The 23,491-nt window shown below is 31.5% G+C and overlaps 1 long non-coding RNA gene across 1 annotated transcript in view; it reads right to left on the reverse strand.

The window, feature by feature from the left end:
- The window catches only part of LOC143265618 (uncharacterized), a 366,308-nt gene extending 348,155 nt beyond the window's left edge, over positions 1–18,153 (reverse strand). The window contains exons 1-2 of the long non-coding RNA XR_013040268.1: positions 17,864–18,153; positions 14,132–14,160 (exon numbers count right to left, since the gene is read on the reverse strand). This is a non-coding gene — a long non-coding RNA (uncharacterized LOC143265618). The remainder of the gene's footprint in view (positions 1–14,131; positions 14,161–17,863) is intronic.
- Between the last annotated feature and the right edge of the window lie 5,338 nt (positions 18,154–23,491).

Here is a 23,491-nt window from a genome sequence, read left to right on the forward strand (position 1 = left end):
GACAACCTTTTCCTTATGCATAATTAACGGAAAGCTTTAGGTTTCGAGATATTAGCGAAAAATTGTTATTAACTTTTACTTAATTATGTTCATGGCATTTACGCAGACAAAAAAAAAAAGCCCGGAAGAACTGTCTCACAGTATCCTATACAATTCTCCCCATTCCACTAAAAAACGTGAAATAAAATAATTTTAAGGAAAAAAATACACCGACTTCGAAATGCACTAAAAAGTATAAAATAATTTCTATTTCCTAATGAAGTAATTTCTATGTATTTCATTCAATCATTCAATTATGTAACAGATATGAATGAAACCTATTTACTCGTTAGGTAGTATATTAAATACATTTCAACCTTTTCGGAGGTGGCGCAAAATTAAAAATACCTCAGTAAACGTTGCTGCCAATAACCAGTTGATTGTGGTATGACGTATGGGAAATTAATAAATCCTGAGAAGGAATACGAACCATTATAGATATATCTGGTAATATACGTAAATGTAACGACTACATCTTCATTTCGCAACGTTTCTGATATAAATGAAATTGAATCGACTTCGTTCGCATGTGGAAGCCATGGATCTAAGAACCTATAAACGGGGCCCACGACGCGGGAATTACCAAATTTGCGGCAGATAGGATCTATCTTTGTAGAATATGCGGCGATCGAGTCTTTCCGTCGCATACTCTATGAATCTAGATAGACCATAGTTACATTCTATACGCACTAACACCTACTTCGCAGCGTGCTGTCGAGTTATATGTACAGAAAAAAAATAGCTATACAAGCTTTGCCTATGTTCGGCTGTCCAAAGGTTGACATGTTCAAGAAAATCTTTTAATTTTGCGCCGCCTCCGAAAAGGTTGAAATGTATTTAATATACTACCTAACGAGTAAATAGGTTTCATTCATATCTGTTACGTAATTGTATGATTGAATGAAATAGAAAGTACTTCATTAGTAAATAGAAATTATTTTATACTTTTTAGTGCATTTCGAAGTCGGCGTATTTTTTTTCTTAAAATTATTTTATCTGAGTGAAAATTTACCAAAATATTCACAATGCATACTAAAGCTCTTAAGTATAGTGTTCAGATTTTTATGTCAGCATTTTACAGAGTAATTATAAGAATAATAATTTTTAAACCAACAATTTTTAAATATTTAATTACTATACAATTACAATTATAATTTTAAATGGATGTGAACATTTTGTTAATGAAAATACTTTTTTAAAAACAGTGCATTTCGGAAATTATACATGGTGTATCTCAACAATTTTATTTTTGAAATTCGTTAGCAGATTTAATCTATAATCGCACAGTAATAAGCCACAGTATTAAGTACAATTATAAATAATTATTTTTATGCCTGAATATTTTATCTTTTCACGTTATCTTTTTAAATATATGTCCTCTTCAAACTGAACGTAATCTTCAAATATAATATCCTCATTCATTTAGAGGCATTAACGGTTAAATTCTGAATTTTGAAAATTTCTAAACCTTGGATTTTTTAGTCTACAAATCTGTAAATTCGTATATTTCTTCATGATTAAAAATTTACAAACTCCTTAAAGTCCCAAGTTCTAAATACCCACATATCTAAAGTCCCGAATTTAATCATTTTTAAATGTGCAAATTGTCCAAGTTCATTAACTCCTCTGATTCCCTCTCCACCATCCAGAAAACTCAAAACGTAAAATACACTACTGAAATGCACTTAGAAATTCAGAAAAAATATGATAAACCAACCAAAGACAACAAAACTGTAATCATAGCGTGGGTTCCTTCCCACATGGATATCTGCGGAAACACCATGGGCGACCTTCGGCAAAAATTGCAGCGACTACAGTCACAGAAAACCAGCCGATATTAAACACCTCTGCGGACATCAATAATCATATCGCGACACTACTAAAACAGTCATGAGATTCTACATGGAGAAAATACAAAGCCAGACACAATAATAATCCTAGACACAATAAAAGAAATCAAGTGGCAGTAACTCGAATTAGGACCGAACGCACTAAACTGACTCACACATACATACCCAAAACGGTTCCCCCAGAAGGTGCGATATATGCAACACAACCATAACCATCAGACACATAATATTGGAAAATATAACCACGCCAGAAGAAGATTAAACATTAAGAACAACCTCACTGAAGCAACCACATCAACAACGCAACGTATCAAGACACATTACTAAAATTTTGTAAAACTGTAAGAATCCTCACCCAATTATGAAAAAGTTATGTCAAACCATTCACTTCCGATCATAACCGTATCTCCGTAAACTGGTCAACAGTCGCTAATAACCTGGGTAGTTGATGCGACTATAAACCACTATATAAGAAAAAAAGTGGTAAATTTGTAAATTCCAAAATCCCAAAATCTCGAAATCTCGAAATCCGGAAATCCCAAAATCCCGAAATTCAAAAATTTTTACATTTTCAAATTCTAAATTTCTTATGGTGCTGCGAAAATAATATTGTACAATAATACTTAAAACCCTATTGCTTGTATCATTATTTTAAATTGTTGGTCCTGTTGTTGCGGATTCTGCTACATTTTCCATATTAAAACTTTATGGTCAGGAATTTTAAACTTTCATTTCCGCCTTTGCGTGCGGTGAAGTTAAAATTAGTTTGAACTTTGCACTTGATCAAAAACCTCGTTTCGTTACTTCTTTTGAGATACATATACAGTGCAAGGAGAAATTTCTGATACAAATACAAAAGTTTTTATTAAAATGAGCTTAACAATGTGAAATTAAATATTTTCATGAAAGGCTCGCTGAAAAAAAATATCTAAATTAAAAGAACTGTGTATTTAAATAATAATTATTACATAAAATAGACGCACTACAGTCCGAAATCCAAAAAAAAAACATGAAAAACAAAAAAATATAAATAAAATTAACTGAAGCATTTAATGAAGTATTTGTAACATACAATATAGGTATATATTATTTTCAATTTTGTAAATCATACATTTAAAATAAAGAGCGATATAAAATTTATGGAAAGTAGCTTTTTATTTGAAACTATAAACATTCGATGCAAACAAATGAATTTGATACACTTCTATCACACTTTCAAATGTAATACTACAATATGTTCTGCTTTTGAATAGTTTCCGTAACACTTTCATTTAAAAATACATGGTGTCTTCAAAAAGTTCGAGGACTTTTGTCCTATATCGTTTATTCAAAGGTTTGATGGAATTTACAATATATCGCTTTTAAAATATTCTGCTGCTGCACGTACGCATTTATAAAATCTTTTTTCCTAGATCGTGAATGCTTTCTGGTAAGCCGATTTCGAAATCTGCTTCAATTGTTCTCGTGATTTTGTAATTATATTCTCTCGAGTATCAAAACGTCGCCTTTTCAGTGCTTGTTTAAAACGAGGAAAGAGAAAAAGGTCTGTTGGCGACTTTTATCACCGAAAGCAATTTCAAGCATCTCCACTGCTTTAGATGCTGTTTTCTTAAGATTAAAATGCAACTTTATGCACGCCCTTTGTTGGGGGAAATCATTCATCTTTAAGAATCGCCAAAGTTAAAGCTTCACGATTAACTGCAACAATTACTACACAACCACATACACAATTATTAAGAAACTTAGAATACATATCAAAATGCAATCGAAGATTATAAGCTGCAAAACTTTTTTTCTATTATTCCTACGTTTTCTATACAAGGAGTTCCTGAACTCTTTGAATGCACCTGGTAACTAAAGTATAATGCCCCTAACAATTAGGAGTAGAAATAGTGTACACTATATACAGGGTGGTTAATCACATTTTACCATCTAGATTTGCATCATTATTATTACTCATAGCAAATAATGTTTTAGATGAAGTTAAATGGTTTTAAGAGGTGCATATGCTGGTGGTATATTTTTTTGGTAGGTGGACATGTAAAGGACATATGAAGGTCATTCATGTTTTTTTAAATAGAGTCATATATTTTTTAGTGCACCAGCTGATATTCCTTCATATTCTTTACAAAAAAGTATTAATCTATTTATGTGAAAAAATCATTAGTTTAGGAGATATTTTAATTCTAACTTGTTAGGAAATCGTGACTTTCTGGTCAATATTACGAATTGCCCTAACTGAACAGCAAATGTTTTTCTACATGCATTGAGAGATCACGTGTCACCAAACGAATTGTGAGTTTTTGTCTTTTTTGTTACGCAGTAACAGTGAAATTTAGTCTCTGTTACGTCTCTAATACGGTGAATACGATGATACGGTGAATTATCACTTCATAATGAAGTATTCTAAAGAGGAAAAGATAGACATGTTATCAGTTTATTTTGAAACTGGGAAAAGTGCTACACATGCAGAGAGATTATACACTACTGAATGTTAGTAAGTCATTAATTTCTCGATTCAGAAAGTGTTCTGATGCGAATGGTGGCCACATTGAACCTTTTCTGTAAATAAAAATTAAAATTAAAATATCTCCTAAACTAATGATTTTTTCACATAAAGAGATTAATACTTTTCTATAAAGAATATGAAGGAGTATCAGCTGATACAATAAAAATTATACGATTCTATTTGAAAAAACATTAATGACCTTCATATGTCCTTTACACGTCCACTTACAAGAAAAAATATACCATCAGCACATGCTTCTCTCAAAACTATTCAATTCCATCTGAAACATTGTTTGCTATGAGTAATAATAATGAAGCAAATCTAGATGACAAAATGTGGTGAGCCACCTTGTATATTAATATCTTTCTTCTTATAGTATAGAATACAAATTTACTTACATAACAAATTAAAATTTCGTATATAATTTTTTAATTGGTAAATAGCATATGTTTTATTAAGCTACATATTTTAGTTTAATATTTCAAATGTGTCTGGATATATTTTCTACTAAAGTTGTTGGAGAATCTTTCTGAAGTTAAAATTTAACTTTGTTCGACTGACATCGTAGAAATAGAAGGAGACATCGAGCATAATTGGGAGCACGATTATTAACCCTTTAGCCTACATGTTTTTCAGCAGATGTGTCAGAGCTGTCTAATTATTACTGCAGCGATAAGGTAAATAAAGAATGTTGAAATGTCAGGTATATTTTGGATTTTGCAATCTTTAATTATACAAACTGCAATTGGTACCACACTTAAAACTCGATCTTTACGCAAATACCATTTAATTTTGTCGCAATTGAACTGTAACGTGTGTCACGAGTCTTACTTCATATTATAGGCTAAAAGGTTAATATCAGTAAATAAATAAAACAAACGTGCTAACATTCTCTAGGTATTTTTTATGACGTTAGTTATCTATTTTGGAAGCGCACCATCATATTTCTATACTAGGAGTGAAATAACCCAATAATTTTAAATAATTGTCTTAATACCTAACCATATTCTATAACCTAACCATCATATTTCTATACTAGGAGTGAAATAACCCAATAATTTTAAATAATTGTCTTTAGTTTCCGTAATAAAATTCAGAAAACTATTTTTAAAACTATTTTTAACATAAAAATAATCATTCATTTCGAATTTGAATACTCTTTTCTTGGTTACCATTTGATTATAGATACATCCGCCATAAATTGCATGTATTTATTTTTTCTAAATATCTATGGATACCTGCGACGTATTTCAGATGGGATAATCTTACTTAGCCAATTGCAAATAATGTTGTTGAATGTTTGGGAATTTTTCAGCAAGATTATACACTAGATTTATTGGACATAAAATGACCACTTCAGAGGATTAACACAATTTCAGCGCGGCATTCAAAGTGTCAACAACCATTATGCAATGAAAGCGACTCAAACTTTATAATATGTGGCGTTGAGACGCAACACCTGCTAAGTTATAATAACGTTGTTTTGAACAAAAGGCAAGAAACTTTTTGTGAGAGAAGTATATAAGACAAATTATATTATCATAAGATTATCTTATATTTATAATAAAATATATAACTTTTCAGTAATTCATATCTAACTTAGTAATTAATTAATTTATTTATTTACGGTGTAAAGTTATTTGTACAGAAACAAATATAATGTAAGGAAAGAAGATTATTCGTGTCAATTTTTGTGCTTGTAAAATTAATGGTCCTATTTATAATCATAAGAGATTCAGAATCGTTGAAGAAGATTTAAATTATTCTTTTTATTCAAGGAACAATAGAAAAGATTATTTGAGTATTATTTCACACATGCAGTGAAAAAAGCGCTTTAGAATATTTTAAATTAATAACCGTTAATTACACATGATGCCTAAAATATCCGCACTTATAATTAACAATATCAGTGTTCCTGCTAACAAAATTATTACATACATTTCATTTCAGCATGTTTCCTTAATTATTGATTTTAATACTGAATTAGAAAAAAGATGCATAAGTAATAAGAGGAATACATTTTACGAAATTTAAAAAGGAACCTATTACGAAATAAAGAGAAAATAAATGAATATCATTATCAATTACATTTCAATATTTCTTAAAAACTCTATCATATTAATAATCGTTGACACTTTATGCAAGTATTTTCAACAATATATTATTGTTAGACATTAACAGTCTTAACACATTGACTTTCGCGCCACGCATGTACAACATCCATGATGTGTTCCGAAAGTAATGCAATCGAATTTCCTGCGCCGCTCCTGTTGGTTGGAGGGGAATAGGTCCACTTGAGCTAGGTGCGGGAGACCCTAAGCTTTCCAACGAAACTGGTCCCAGAGCTCTCCGAGCTGTTAAAAGGACAAGACGTGAATTTTTGTGAACCCCTGTTTGGTGACCGTCACGGAAAAAGTGGAGTCGACGATCGGAACAATGATACGCGATAAAGATTTGTGCTAAACTAAACAAATCTATTGAGGAGACAAATAAAATGATTCGTGAGGCTTATGGGGACTCTGTTCTGTCGTACTCACAAGTTTCGAGGTGGTTAAAGGCCTTTAAAAAAGGGCGGGAAGAGTTTCACGACGATCAACGCTCTGCGCGGCCACCAACCGGCAAAACAGTCCGTCAAATAGTCCATAAAGAATTTCTTTTTGAAGGACAGATAGTTGACACCGCCTACTACGTGAATGTGCTGGGAAGACTGTGAAAAAGGGTCGTCAGGACGAGAAAACACATCTCCGCTACCTGGCTACTGCATCACGACAACACGCCCTGCCACAACGCGCTGCGAGTACGTGAGTTTCTGACCCAAAATCAGGCGTTGACGCTGCCCCAACCCTCCTATAGTCCTGTCCTGGTACCGGCAGACTTTTTTTTGTTCCCTCGGATCAAGACACCCCTGAAATGAATTCGTTTCTCGTCGATAGAAGACATCCAAGCGGTCGCGACCGACCCCTTGAAAGAGGTTCCGGAAAACGCATTTCAAGACGCGTACCGTTCATGGCAGGGTCGCTGGCAAAAATGTGTAGAAGCCCAAGGGCAGTATTTTGAAGAATTTTTAGTATTTGTAAGAGTTGATTCAATAAATTCCTTTGCAAAAAATCAATTGTATTGCTTTCGGAACACACCATGTATGTATTATGGCACTTAAATTAATGGTACAAATCAATCACTCATATTATTAAAAATTTAATCACTTACAAAAGATAAACAAAACAAAAAACTGTAAAAATAATTGATACGATTTGTTAACAACAAAAATAACACGTATTCAAGAATTTTTATAAAATGACCCCTTTAAGTACTATGATACTCACATACTTTAGGCGTATATACACTTAAAAAAATAAGCTCATAATGATTTATTGCTAAGTGTACATGCAATTGGAAATGAACATTCGTTGATACAAGAAAGTGTATTTTGATTTGTAATGTTTACACCTTAAGTAATATCACGCAAAAACAGAAACGTATTATTCGAAGCAATAGTAATATAGAAAGTGAATCATTATTAGGCATTGACAATTTATTACATTACCGAAAGGGTTAAAAATTTCAAAATTTGTTATTTAAAAAATTGTTAACTGCTTCAATGTTAAGGCCACTAATACAGTTCTATCTGCTTTATACAGCCATAAAATTTGCATCCATTGTAAAATTAAGAGATGCTACTGATTGCAAGAGGAAATCGAAATCGTTATCTTTGTCGATTCGCATCTATTTTCTGCTGTCCTCATCGGAGTTTCGAGTCACATTTGAAAAACTCTGCTGCAGTGGTAATGTCGCAGGCTAATACAGCATCGAGTCGTTTTCATTGATTGAACGAATCGGTAATTGGTATCCCGGAAGCAAATTAGAGTGGCGATAGAGGCAGCCGTCGAGGGTGCATTGTTGTCGTGGTCGCCGACGGAGCAATACAGGAAACAAGCAACTGGACTAGCCAGCCAGAGAGCCAGGCAGAAAGCCAAGCAGCCACCAGTAAATGCGAAGCTTGCTGTTTGCTCCGCCACGGCGTCCGATTAATTTCTCGGGCAAAGCCTGCGGGCTCCAAGGACATTGGCAACGATTGTTTTCGGCTTTGTCGATCTCAAAACCGTGTAAACGTTCGGCAGCCGCTTTCACGTGTTTCCTAATTAAACTACCACTATGCAGAGAAAGAGGTCTTGGACAACCACGCTATCGACAAACGGCTTTTCCTATTTCAATGAACATGTACTTTTTTAAAACCTCCGTTCCTAGAATACGTTGAACTTCGTCTTGGGGCATTATTTTCTTTTCGTGCGTACTCTAATAATATTCAGTACGTTTAGAGCAGCGATTAATACCTGGTATCTGTGACATAATTTTAATAGTCCGCACAGAAATTGTTTGCTAAACTTATTTAATAAAATTTTTGTTTATAAATAAATGTGTAGGTATATTATATTCAGTGCTCGTATTAAATTGTGGTTCGCGAAACTTTAAATTGCGAATTTAGTGGTCCACAATATCTGAAAGATTGTTGACTACTGCTACAGAAATACATACATATAATCATTCTGAATGCCGGAAAATTTGGTAGTTTCGGAGTAGTGCATAGTTTACTTTAATTTAGTAATTAAGTGAATTTTATTATTTGGTAAAAAAAATTTGTTCTCGGATCACGTTCGTCTAAAGTGTTATTAGGTTAACATTATGTTGGCAACAAAATGTCGCCATAAATATTCGTACAGTGAAAATACATGATTTCATTTTTTTAAAGTATGCGTACCGTCGCTAACTACCATTTATTAAATTTCATTTAATTTCAATTTAATGGAAAGAATAATGGAAAAAAGATCTGCCTTCTAATTCAAAATTAGGAACTAGAATTTTAAACCTTTTCATGCCAAATAGTGCTAATCCAAGAGAAATTTTAAGATGAGTATGGGCACGGTACAATTGTACTATTTGGCATAAAAAAAAGTTTGAAATTTGAGACCCAAAAAATGAGCTTTTTGTTATCACTCTTTGACTGTAATCAAACTCAAATTTAAAGTAAATTATATTTACCTACGAACTTTACTAATCTGAAAATCTTTGCTTCAAAATCTTTAAAATCTTTAAACTGACTTTAGGCTTTTGAAGGGTTGATACGATGAGTCTGTGTATTTACCAACATTTTGTTCAGTAATTCAAAAGATACAACATACTTCAAATTCAGGCATTGTTCATAAATGTTATTTTTTACAGTTTATTGTGGGGTCCTTTATATACAAATGCTTAAAAACTCTATAAATTTCATTTTTTTTTAGAACGAAGTGGTATATGAAAAAATTTTGTTCTACATATTTGCCTTATACTTTTACGTAGTTACCCCTTCTACGGTTGTATCATCGGATGGAGAAACTCCCTGTATAGTATGTGCAGTTTAGGAAAACAAAAGTAAACTTCAGATACAAACTGATGGAAGGCTTCATTACAATTTTATTTTAAAAAATATTACTTTTTATTTTTATAATTTGCACAAACTGTTGGAAAATTATTACAGTAAACAATAATAACCAAATTATTTGTAAGTAGATCACTTGCATACCTCTGAAATTCAAAATGTACAAATTTTTAACATAGATAATCATTTTACCAAATACTATTACTAGAAATGTAGTAGATAAAAGAAACTAATTCCATAAACCTTGAGTTAGGCACACTTTGAGTACAAATGTATCAAACGCAGGTATAATTTCGCTTGAAGTTTTATATTTTGAGTAAGCATTATATAGAAAAATGAGTTATATAGTAATTATATAGCAACATGTGGAAGAATATTAAATTACTGTATAAAGAAAATGCAAATGTTAAAACTACTGATTCTTATATATTATCGCATTGTATTGTATTACAAGAGAAATCTGCAAAACACAAAATGTTATGTTACAAAAATATTGGGACATCTTCTAAGTTTAAATTGCAAAATAAAAGCAAAGTCTGCGATAATAATTTGTGAATATTTATTCTGATATTTTCTGTAATATTTTTTTCAATTACCTTTCGAAATTAAACGGCTATTTTGATATAAAATTTTCACGTTATGAGCAACCAGTCACAGTGTTTCGATGTGTTTAAATAACTCTAGAATTAGAACTCTTTTCAACCACCACCAAACATTCATATTTTCTTTGCTGCCATAACCATTAAGTATACGTTCATAAAAATTAGAGTGCCTCATCACTCAATATCTTTTAACATAAAGTTATTCTCAAATTTTTAGAGTTTATTTTCTCCTTTATAATATTAATGTATGATTATTCCCAAACTATTTCACCACGACAGCGTTCAGCCTTAAATATTCCACGTACATTTTTGCATCGACTTAAATTCTAAGCTCTTAAGTTTACTTGCGACTTTTAGTGCACTCGCAATAAAATATTTAAAAAAATTTTTTTGTCACAATCCGTCTTGCATTCATAAGAAAACCTAAGTAGGTGTCCCTATTCGATGTTATTCATCTTTACACACATATATTGTAGAACTCAAAAAACTAAGCGACACGTATTTTTTACATGTGCAGAGCAAAGCTTTTAGGGAATGAACTCATAAAAGCTAAAGGTACCAAGATTTAATCGTTTCGTATACAACAACGCAACCTTTCTGAACGAAACCAATTGAAAAAGTTGTGTTACTAGCACGAACGAACAACTAAATTGTATTATATCAAACAATATAATTGAAACCCTGAAACGCGATTAGAATTATACACGAGATCACCTCATAAATTAAAATCCTACCAAACATGTGAAGAAAATGTATGTCATATTACTAGAAAATTAAATTAACGCATTTGTATAGAAATTCAAATTTACAGGAGTAATTACCTTTAAACGCATTTTATCCTGTTTACGTGAAAATATATAACTTTTACAAACAGAACCAATTAAAAATCGTTTATCATAAACAGATGCAATACTTGCTGGTCATTTCGTTTAACCCTTCAATGCTACAAGTGTAAATTAAACCCAAATATAATTGCAAATATATTAATTCATCTATATGATTCACATAATAGAGTGAAATTCGAGCAAAAATTACACAAAGGAAAATTAACTTGAAATATTCTTCCCTTTTTCCGAAACTCCATTTGAAGTGGTGACTACACTTAAATATAGCACATTTAAAACTTTTATTGTATTTGCGGTATATGTATAATCTAGTTCGCGTCATACTATTCGAACAGACATTCATTACTCTGCTTGCACTGCTCAACGTTTCCAAAAATGTCACAATATAATTTCTCGGATATCGCAATTTTTATTATACCACCAACGGTACGTTATTTTATTATACTGTCCAACATCCAATTGGCGTTTCGATTTCCGTCCAGTGTTGTAACTTTTAGTTGTTATAACTATTCGCTGTGCTGATTGCGAATTTGAAATTCGTTTATTCGTGACGTATATAATTTTTGAGAAATTTGATTTTGAAAAATAAAACACGTTTTTCAAATTCAAACCAGTTGAGAGGTAACTATAAAATATACTTAACTCTGTTTATATCAAAACTATAGAGTATCCTGAATACAACGGTATCTGTTTTTGTGCATTCTGAATATTTAAACATATTTATTCATTGAACGTGGAGAGAGACCGATCTTGCATCAGTTTTTACATATGTTTTGCAATTTATCTTAAAATGTAAGGGTCTAGCGGAAAATCGAACTATACTACGTGATAGAGCAGATTTTTATCTCTAAAAAATATCTAAGGAAAGTCACAACGTCGTTTTCTTTTACGATATCAAAAAACAATATTTTAATATAAACAGAATCCTAGTATCTTTTATAGTTACCTCAAAAACTGCTGGAGACAAACGAGTTGCAGATTCATAATCAACACATGAAAAGTTGTATCTGCCACTGAACGCAAATCGAAACGAAAAAAAAAGGCTAAAATTTGTTGGATAGTGATATTGGAACTTAATGAAATTTAACGAACTAAAATTTGATAATGTAATAATATTTTGCGTTGTTAGCCCCGTTCGAAAAACGTAAAGTTTTAAAATCGCACAAAAAAAAAGTTATAGAATTCTTGCAGGGATAATAAATTACGAAGTGACGTTAAGAAGTCAAAGAGTTAAAGAATGGCATAAAATCAAGGAAATTTGGGAAAAATAAATTATATTATATTATGTCACACTGTTTGAAAGAAATCATTTAAAATAAAGGCTAAGAATGTTAAACATTTATTATTGTAGATACTACTTTTATTTTATAACTTGAACTAACGAGATTTTCTCATATTTCTATTGTTAGAATATAAATTTAAATATTGGCGCCAACTAGCGAAGGTGTGGGACCTGTAAGAGCAGCACTTTTTTACCACGCGATTATAAAAGGTTAACTTCCGGAAAACGTATTACTGAGTCTTCTTTGTAAAAACGACATATATATACGGAGAGCACGGTGAAATATTATTATAAAGAATTATTGCAAAAGTCTGTCTACATATATCATTAAATAATAATTAAAACACTATAGAATATTTTATAGTATTTAAAGCGTGTAAAATTATTAGGGCTACATACAAGTATTCAAAATTTCTTCTATGCCTTCGAAGTTTTTCTATGAAAAGTCGAAGGATTTTTTTAAAGAAGGGAATCGAACAATTGCATTTATGCTGGCAAAAAGCGTTAGAAAATGATGGAAATTATTTTGTTGATTAACATTTAATATTTTCTTAATAAATAAATGTTTTTCGCCAGCCAACAAAATTTTGATTACTTTTCGGTACCCCTAATATTTTTCTTCCACTGCGTGATGCTAATATTTATGACAAAATTTTGCCACTTTCAAATTTTTTCTGCGACATGACGCATTAATATGTGTGAGAAATATGTTGTAAAGTACTGTTCTAAATAGAATAGGTGATAGGAGAGCCTCACGCAGAAGGAAGGTATAAATAAACACGAATACGAAACGGAGCGATCATTAAAAGAAAGCGATTTGAAGGTAGCAAATAGGTGTGTGCGAATCTGCTAAGGAAAAGTGTAGTAATGTCGACGGGCGGGTTAACTCAAATCTGGTGTAATTTTTCAATTCAATATAATACATTTCTAGACTTAAGCGAAAGCTGTAAGGACAATGTTATTATTTGTCTAGACCAGGGTCGGCAAGCTTCCTGGAGTTAAGAGCCATTTTTTCCCGAAGTGATAAATTATTTTTTTAAAGAGCCAAATATAAATACATACATCGGTAATATGTATTAGACTGTTGAATTTCCATATTAAAGTGGCAAAAAATAAATTTATTAAGAAGTCGATAACGTCTACTGATGTCTTACAAATATAACCGCTATCTACTGTGAAGCATGTATTTATTGTCAAATCAGAATATTCTATTTTCCGCTGGATTATTTCATTTATTTGGCAATTACAATATTACAGTTAATTTTTCAATATGTACTAGTAAACTACGCAAGAGTCACAAGTATGATTCTACTGTGAGCCGCAGGTTGCCGACTCCTGGTCTAGACCTTAAAAAGGAGCCTATTACGAAATAAAGGGAGAATAAATGAAAACCAATTATATTTCAATATTTGTTAAACATTCTATTACATTAATAATTGTAGACATTTTATGCAAGTATTTTCAACGATATATCATTGTTAGATACTAAGAGTTTTAACAGCCCATCACTGCGACATCCATATGCATATGTATAACACATAAATTTTCATACGAATCAATCATCGAAATTATTAGACAATTCACTTACCTTCTTGGAGATATTCGTCTTACATGGAGCTGTAAAAAACAAATAAATGTGTTATTATTTGCTTACACCTTACATATAAGTAAAGTAACCTTGTATGTAAACAAAACAGTCTAGTACTCATAGATTCTCTATACTTTGTACCATATCCTAATATACATGTAGGATCGAATAAATCGAGGTTGACGGATAACGAAGGTTGTGGGATTAACGATAATAAAAAGCTGACTTTAATAACTCAAACAATGAAAGTACAGAAAGTAATTACAGAAATTAATTACGAAACTTTTCGGACAGCGTGCTACCTTCGACCGATACGATATGACTGCCGCCCGACTTCACGCCGTTTTCCTCGTTCTCCCCAATTCTCGCGTGAAAAACAGAAACCATCCTATCCTTTGTCCTTTCGTTATGTTCGCGCCAAATTCTCGTGGCGCCAATTATTATCCGAGTCGCCCGATCCCGCCCGATCGCACCCGACAACTCCCGAGCAACCGACTCCTCATACATAATTTAAAATATTTTTGCAAATAATTGCATACATACTCAAAACACAAGTAAAGTCACGATATAAGCGAATGAACTTATGCTTATATCGCGTAGTTCCTACATTGTTTGAAGTTTGTCAAACGTAGAGTAGGAGAGTGAACGAAGGAAACGTTCAACAACCGAACATAAATAAACAGTGCACATCAGTAAAACAATCATAATTTAAAAATTAAACTCTTTTATTTTTTACTTTTTTATTTATGAAACTCTTACCAATAGATTTTTGACATTTTTATGATTAAAATGAAACCAAACACGACGTAATTCGAAACACATTTATTTGTAATTCAAAGCATTTTATTTCTATTGAAGTTTTCTTGGAGGAAGGTGCGGTAAACGGACGAGTAGTGACGTGTCGGGTAATTTCGTTTCTCTTTGGCGCTATTAAGATATTCACGCGATACGTCTTGTTTTGGCAGAGCAAAGATTGAAAATTTTATTTTTGAAAGGAACTTTCAGGGATGCTCCACTTCACACGCTAACTTAACGGCGAGTGAATGTTGCAGTTTAAAAAATGGATGCTGTTTTTAGCAACAAATTACACTTATTTATTATTTAACAATGACAGTGAACTAACAATTTTTGTATAATTAGGGTGTGTTTGAATGTTATGTTTAAACGATTTAATGTGTTGAGTGTTTAATGTTTGACTTTGCCTTGCTGATTGATTTTTGCTTTCTTTCTATTTGATTGATTTTGTGTTTCTGATTGACTTTGTATTTCTGCTTGACTTTGTATTTCTGCCGTTTTTCGGCATATGTTGCTGTATTTAAAACCTCTGTTCTCCCTTCCTTTGCGCCCTTGGCGTGCTACATTTTTGGAAGGGGAACAGGGTTGTCTGTATGGGGGAGGACAACGTCACAGAAAATAGGTTTTTCCCAAAATCTGTGACGTCTTCCTGAGGGACCTGGAACCGTTACTCTCCAGGCCCACGTTACCCTTCGACCTTTGGGTCCGCAAGGTTTATGACATGGCCTGCACCGCTGAAGCCAAAGATTCGACTAATGATGTGTCAATAAATGAATTTACTAAAAACTAAATTGTCACGTACCATCCTGGTGTTGGTACACAGATGGTACGGATACTAAATTGAAGGTCTTCAAAAGCGATTACTTTCTTTCGCCACGTCGTAAACCTTTTCCTAAAATTTGTATGTGTAGTCTGATTTATACGTTATTTGTTACGCCGTAACACGTCTCACAGTTGAAATCGTAGACTTCTATAACTGAAATGTTTAAATAAGTTATTACAAGCAAATATATTCCGAATAACATCTTATTTAAATCAAGAAAATTTCACGAATATGACGTAAAAAGTTTTATAAAAAAAAAATTAAAAATAACAAATTTAGCTACACATTAGAATTGTAAATAATACAAGAAACTATTGATCTTTTCGGACTGCTATAACCGCAGCATCTGTTTTTTCTTCACTCGCATCCTTCTCTGCATTCAAAATATATTATCGTTAATTAAACCAATAAATATAGTCGAAATTATTGTAGCAATTAAATTTTGAAAGAAGACCGCTGAATCGGCGGATGTCGTCGGTTTCCGGTTCGCGAAGCGATTTCCGACCGCTCCCGACGTCACCCGAGCGATGCCGACTAGAATGAATCAAGTCGAATTAATCTAACAAAGTTTATACTTAACATCTTGAATTATATTTTTAATACCACATTATATCGAGTTTAGTCTCATTTTAATCAGAAAAATATACAAAATCTATTGGTAAAAGTTTAGTAACAAAAAAGTCGAAAATAAAAATGTTTTATGTTTGCATTGGTGCTGCCTCACACATATACTGGACCCCGCATCATGTTACATTTCTCAGCGAGCGAGCCTCCCGTCATTTCGAGGAGTCCTACCCAAGTAGTGAAGATAATTTTTTTTTATATCGTGAAGATTATTTTCGCGTGTTCGAGGCTTTACTGTGTTTGTAGAAATTCTTCATAATAGTTACGCAAAAAGTAAAACGGTTGGTATTTGATTATCTACAATGTTTACATCGATAGGTTCGTCGACGCTGTTTTTTTACCTACCAGTTTAAATCGCCAACAATGTTTCCGTTGACACTTCACTTCAACATCCACTTTTAATCCTTAACGGTCACGCTTTATCGAAGTAACATCTGATACACTGGGACGTTTAAAAACCCAGTCACTGAAACTGTTTCTTACAAAGAAGCTACTCATTGCTTTAACTTAAAAAGAGTATAGGTAATTTTTTTAAGTTGTATATCACAGCTACTTTCAGTACATTTAAACGTTGAATACGAATAAAAATTTAGAAACGTGAACAAAACTGAAAAAATAGTTTTATAGAAAAGTTCACAACTGTTTTGAATTTAAATAGAAAGAGCTAAAATTTAAGTTGACCATGCTTGAGATATAACAGTTTGAGAAAAATTATGATATAAATACCAGTGTTTGAAGAAAGGTATTTAATCTATGATTAATTCATTAATCACATTCTTTAATTTTTTCCTGCTCAAAACATCAAGTTTCAGAGACCTAGTCGCTATATAGGGAGTTTCGCTCTTTGCTAGATACATAGAGCGACCGCTAAGAGTTTAGTAAAAGAAACATTAATCTAATAAAATACGTAGACACAGATACAAATATAGATGATTAACGTTCACGATTCAATATTATCAACTATGTTGCTGCTATTAAAACCTTCCGTACAGCCCTACGCAAAACAACAAAATCTCGAAAATAATTCCCTATACATATAGGAAATCTGGAGCGAATTTGAAAGTTGTGACACAACGTTTTAAATCAACATTGTTAAACATCCTGAATCTTTTTGCTCGTGTACCGTAAAATGAAGTACATGTATGGATAAAAGTGTACCCATTTCGCCATAGAATAATTTTGTAAAAATTTGTGTGATTTAACCCTTTTGGTCATGGTGTCATCAAATAAAGGCATACCGAATAAACGCTTGGTGTATCTAAATTCGTTAAATTTTATTATTTGTAAATGTTCTGATATTGTCATAATCATGAATTCTATTTTTATTTAATATCTCAGATATTTTATACAAATGAGAAATCATAAATTAGTTTAAAGAACAGCTTTTGCAAAGCTATGATTTCGTTTCTTCAGGAATAAATAATTGCAGACCAAAAAGGTTAAGAAAGACTGTGTAACATATATTTATATAAATATTAATATTAGCTTACCAGAACTTTGAAGCTCATCCGATTTGCCTCGAATTTTTTCGGTTAAAAGTTTTAAGCTTGTAGCACTACCCCACTACGTTCACCACATGAAAGGTACGCCGCTGCAATAGGTCATTACGGTGGCGCATGTGCAGAATAAACACGGCCCGTTTCATAGCACTGTTCTGAGGGAAGCATTAGAATACTTTTACCTTCTTGTAGCGAAACTGTTTTAAATACCATCAGGCTTAACCTAAACTGATTCTTTGCAACATTGTTCTCTGAACTAGATCAAACTTGAATCTGTTGGTACGATGTCCAGCGCACGCATATTTATACTTAGCTGAAGCTTTGCTACTACGCAGGCGCGAGCCGTTAAACCACTGTTGGCCGTTGCCTTTCACTTTTCGAAGTTGGGCGCCAAACTTGTGTGGGCGGTTAGAAAATTCACAGTTGCTACGCATGAATTTAAGTATTATTTGGAATTATTTACTGTAAACATATTTTTATGTATTAACATGATTGTGCATCTTTTATTTTGGACACTGTATAATGAATACAATGTATGATCATGATTGTATATCGATTTTGTACATCGATTGGATATCGATGCGTGTGGAGCGCATGTTTGTTTTTGGAGCGTACGCGAATATAGTAATCGTTTGAGTTGGTTGCGAGCAAATTGTAAACCTCAAAATGCTTCAATACGTATATGGATGAATGTGATTTCTATTCACTTAATAAAAGTCAAAGATGATATAATTATTACCGAATTTGTATAGACAATTCTTTATTTTCCTAATCAATTTCATACATAATGTTATGTCAAATAAGTAAGTTAACTGCTGATCTCCATTGAAGAATGCACCATTAAATGGTTACGCCCAAAACATAAAAGATTTATGAGTTTTTCTTAAACTTATATACAGCCTTGAGCATTTATAAGGTAAATTTCCTTTTTTAATATATGAAATACTTTCATTCATCAAGAAATTACTTTTATAAAATTAAAGGTTAATATATAATTTAAAGTTGCGAGGACTGTTGTTATAGATACTTATTCATTCGTTATTATGATTTCGTCAATTACTGATGTTTTTTAAAAATTATTAAATCCTGGCATTATTTTATAGTTCTATCCTTTCATTTTTTGTTTGCCTCTTACATTACTAATGTGGTTTATAGAAAAAGTTTATTAATGCAATTGCTAACTACATTTAATTCTTAATTTTATATCAGATAACATCTCATAATTTCTTTCATTAATGATAATTTATAATTTCTTTCCTTTCGTAAGCGATTTTCTGTTTTCTTTTTCCATCGAAAATGTCAAATTATTGAGTTGAAGATTATCAAATACTTCGGAAAAGTTTAGTACAAAATTTATTGCCGCAGTTTAATCTTCTCAAACGTTACATAATTGTAAGTACCACGTAACAAAACATTTTCATTCCTGTCGTAAAAGAAATCCATCATTCAGGTTATTATTCAAACAGTAATATGCGAAAACATTCGTTTATTGTTACATGAGTGCAAAATGTATTACTAATAATAAATTCGTTCGAATATTGTTGTCGAATTTGTTTTGGAATTATCTACAACGTTTCCTGACTAAAACTACTTAGAGCTACAAAATTCAAGATTAACAAAAATAAACTCAGTTTATTATCGGCAAAAATATTTGTATAAGATTCTGTTATTGCAATTTGAGACCAACTGATTAATTTTTGTTACACCATTTTTTCTCCAGACTACCGTCATTGAGTCACGTAAAAAGACGTTAATAATTCCACGAAAATTAAACACATTAAAATCATAAAAATTTTTGTATACTTCACCTGTAGACATAAGTATATTATAATTATCATAAAGAATTATGCAATTGTGATTATATACTAACAATTTATGAAAAATTGTAAATGCATAAGCATAAACAGTATGTATGTAAAACTATTTCCTATTTTGCTTAAATAAACAAAATTATTAGAATAACTACACAAGTAATGCATAGAAATTATACATAAATAACAAGTTATACATAAAATTACAAAGACGTATCATATGCAATGCTGCTATAAAATATTTCAAAATATTTCTTTGGAAGTTTCTTAACTTCTACGTGAAAAGTGAAAAACACAAAAGAAAATACAGGAATTCTGATTCATATTCAAACAATGTCTTGATCTTAACCGTTTGTAACGTCCCTGGGGAAACCTTTTTTCTTTCTACCGGCATCATCGCGACAATCTTCTATCCATCGATTAGAATAGTCAATATATATTGACTATCATATATATTTTCATTTATATTAATTAACTTATGATTTTGATTTAGAGTAGGTAATATCTTCCATAAAAGTAATTGAATATTGAGTTAGAATAATTGAAACAAGATAATATATTATTTTATTTTATTTTTCTAATAAATAGTTTTGTATACGAAATTTCCGTTACGCTATGATGTGCCTACGTGCCGCGATACTCGCCCGAAATCCTTGAGATCAGCGCTAATCCTAGAAAAGGATAGAGTTACTATTTCTATTTACGGCATTTTCAGACATTAAATTAATTAATTAATTAAATCAATTTATATACGTAAAATCAACCAGTGTTAAACTACTCATGGCCGGAACTACAATTATTTTCTTCAATTAAAAAACTGTAAATCGGAATAGATCCGGCTCTCGTAGAATTCGTGCGCAATTAATTAGAAAAGGATAGAAAATATATTTTTCGCTAAAACATCGTTACACTATTATTTTAATATCGAACTGTTAGTCAGAAATTAAAGAGCGACATTTAAAATATAATTAAACCGTTCGATTTTATAATTAATGTATAATAACGAATTTATATGAAAATTTAGGTATTCTGACGTCACAGAATTTCCAGGAATTCGGCGAACCTGCGAGTATAAAAGGGCGAGCGAAACCCGTCTAAAATCAGAACAGTTTTCGCAGTCAAGCTAGTTAGAAGTCTCATTGCTAAGAATTTGAATTAATAAAAGAATACTGTTCTCACTTAGCGTCATTTCCGTAATCGATTACACCGCGTTAGATAGTAGTTTAATCTGTCTAATTTTTGCGAAAGCGTATTTAGGTGCGTTTAGAGAATTTCACTTAGGTTGAATTCCTCGCGGCGGTGGATTACAAAGCGCTAACATTATTAACTTTATAAAATTTCATTTATATAAATCTAGATACCGAATTGCTCTTAGATTATAGCGTCGAACACAAAAATCGAATATCAAATTTAGTTAATATTACGAATGCGAAGTTTGCTTTATCAGAGACCCGATTCAGATACGGTCCAATATAAAGTATTATATAGCGAGTTTCATATCGTTAAATTCACAATTATCAATTACATATTGTTTAATTTATCAAATTCTATTATTATCATTATATCAAGATCTATTTAGTTTCTCTATTCTAATTAATCATTTATAATCTATATACTTTTCTTTATTTTGTTGTTACTGTTTGTTAGTTTCATTTCTTATCGTTATTGAATAAATCTAATTGTTGAAAGATATTGACCTGTGGATTTCACTCCTTGACCGCACATCACACGAATCCCACAATCTTTATTTGTAAAATCGAGTCGCTTAGGGGTAAAAGCCGCTCTTTACCTTTTAGCGCTTATAACTATCTGAACTTAGGTTCCAGAGTCGTTACACGTTTATCTTAATCGTTTATAAATTTCGTAATTCTTAGTTTATAGTTTGGATTTAGTATATAATTTTCTTGTTATAAGAACATTATAATTCTTTGATATGCAGTGTGCTAAAAATTATAAGTGCGCAATTAAGTAAATGAAAACGGATAATTACAAAATATTGGGTTGTCCGGAAAATTCGTGCCGATTTTCGGTAGGCGGCATGAAATTTTATTTAGCATAATTTTTCACCAAAAAGCCTGAGACGTTCTGGAAGGAATTCTCAAGTTGCATAAAAGATGGAGAAAGGTTATAGAATAGAATGGCACCTATATAATTTAATTAATGTGTACCAAATTTAATGTGCTGCGTTTCAGTTCCCCTCAAAATCGGCACGAACTTTCCGCACAACCCAATATATTTGATGAAATGACTAAATGTAGAACATTATTGAATGTAGTTGAGCTGAAGTAAGATTTATACATGATTCGTTTGTTTAATAAATAATTATCACATAAGAATACATTTCAATGATTAGTTAAACTCTGAAAAAATAATGGTTCGTTCAAAATACAATAATGCGCAATTATATGTATAGAACAAATCTTAGGTTACGTTGTAAAACGCAATGGTATTATGGAATATGTAGAGTGGTGAAATAATTCTGCTCTTTAGATAACAATAATAGTAACAAGTTATTAAAGAGTTAGTGGATCGAAATTATAATGTTAGTATGTGTTCGCTCCGGTTTCGAAGCAATTGAAAGTAAATAACATTAATATTTGAATACCACAAAACTTTACTTTCGCTGCACTATAATTTTGTTCTCGTAAATGAGTAGGTATAATGATGTTTGATTAACAATAGTGTAAATTTTATTTACATAATTTTCACAATTTATTAAATCATCTGTATTAAATAAAACAACGTCTAATTTTTACGTTACTTCAATATTCGAGTGCTTTAACGTGTAAGTAAATTTTTCTTAATTTTTAGACTTAATATATTATTTAACGCTTTGCAGGATAACGTTCCTGACTAATAATTTCCTTCAACCTAGAAGCATATTACACATTATTTTTTTAGTATTGTTTCATTCTTCCTTTAATCGCCGTTTCGACACTTTATGTTATTGCAACTTTGTTTCTGTTTTACGTGTTTCTAGTTCGTCCCACAGGATTTCAGTCGACTTTGAGATCTGCTAATTGAACTGAAAGGTATAATAATTTTCGACAATTATACAAGAAATGCTCCTCTACTTTAGAATTATTGTCATGGTAGCATTAAAAATGATAAACAATCCTCATTTTTATTGCATTTTTGTGAAAATCATTTTTTAAAATGTTTAAATATTTTTACCCATTATACTATGAGCGAAAACTAATTAACCTATTCTATGCATTGAACATTTTCACACAAGCACGTTTCCAATATCGTGTTTTACAGTGGATTTTGTATTTTTAAATTTAAATTTTTCATTCTTCTTTCGCCATACCATTCTTCGCCCATCTGACCCAAAGATGTTAAATTTATTTTTATCACTAAAAATTACATCATTCTTCCATGTGTTGTCTTTTAAAACAAATTCTCGTTGATAATTTAATCTGTCTTCTGTGTTCACTTCGTTAACAAATGGCTCTCTCTGGACAACTTCCATTGTAATCAACTTTTTTTAATTTTCTGTGTATGTTTTAGGAGTGCACAATTTTCCTGATCTCTATCAAAAGTTCGTCAGCTAGTTTTGGAGCACTTAACTAATGATTTACCTTTATTTTTTTATTTTCCTTTCATCACGAATATCAAATTTCTTTGATTGCCATTTTTGTAATATTCATTCTATAACAACCTTCCTTACCTAAATTGAGTCTGGTAGTAATGTGTCTATACGATTTTTCAGTAGTATTATAAAAAATTCCAAATTGACGTATATTAAAACCGGTATACCTTTTCAGATAATCGTTCAGGTGTTTCTGCTTATTTATCCATCGTTGTT

This window comes from Megachile rotundata, chromosome 13 (genome assembly GCF_050947335.1).
Source record: "Megachile rotundata isolate GNS110a chromosome 13, iyMegRotu1, whole genome shotgun sequence".
Taxonomy (NCBI): domain Eukaryota; kingdom Metazoa; phylum Arthropoda; class Insecta; order Hymenoptera; family Megachilidae; genus Megachile; species Megachile rotundata.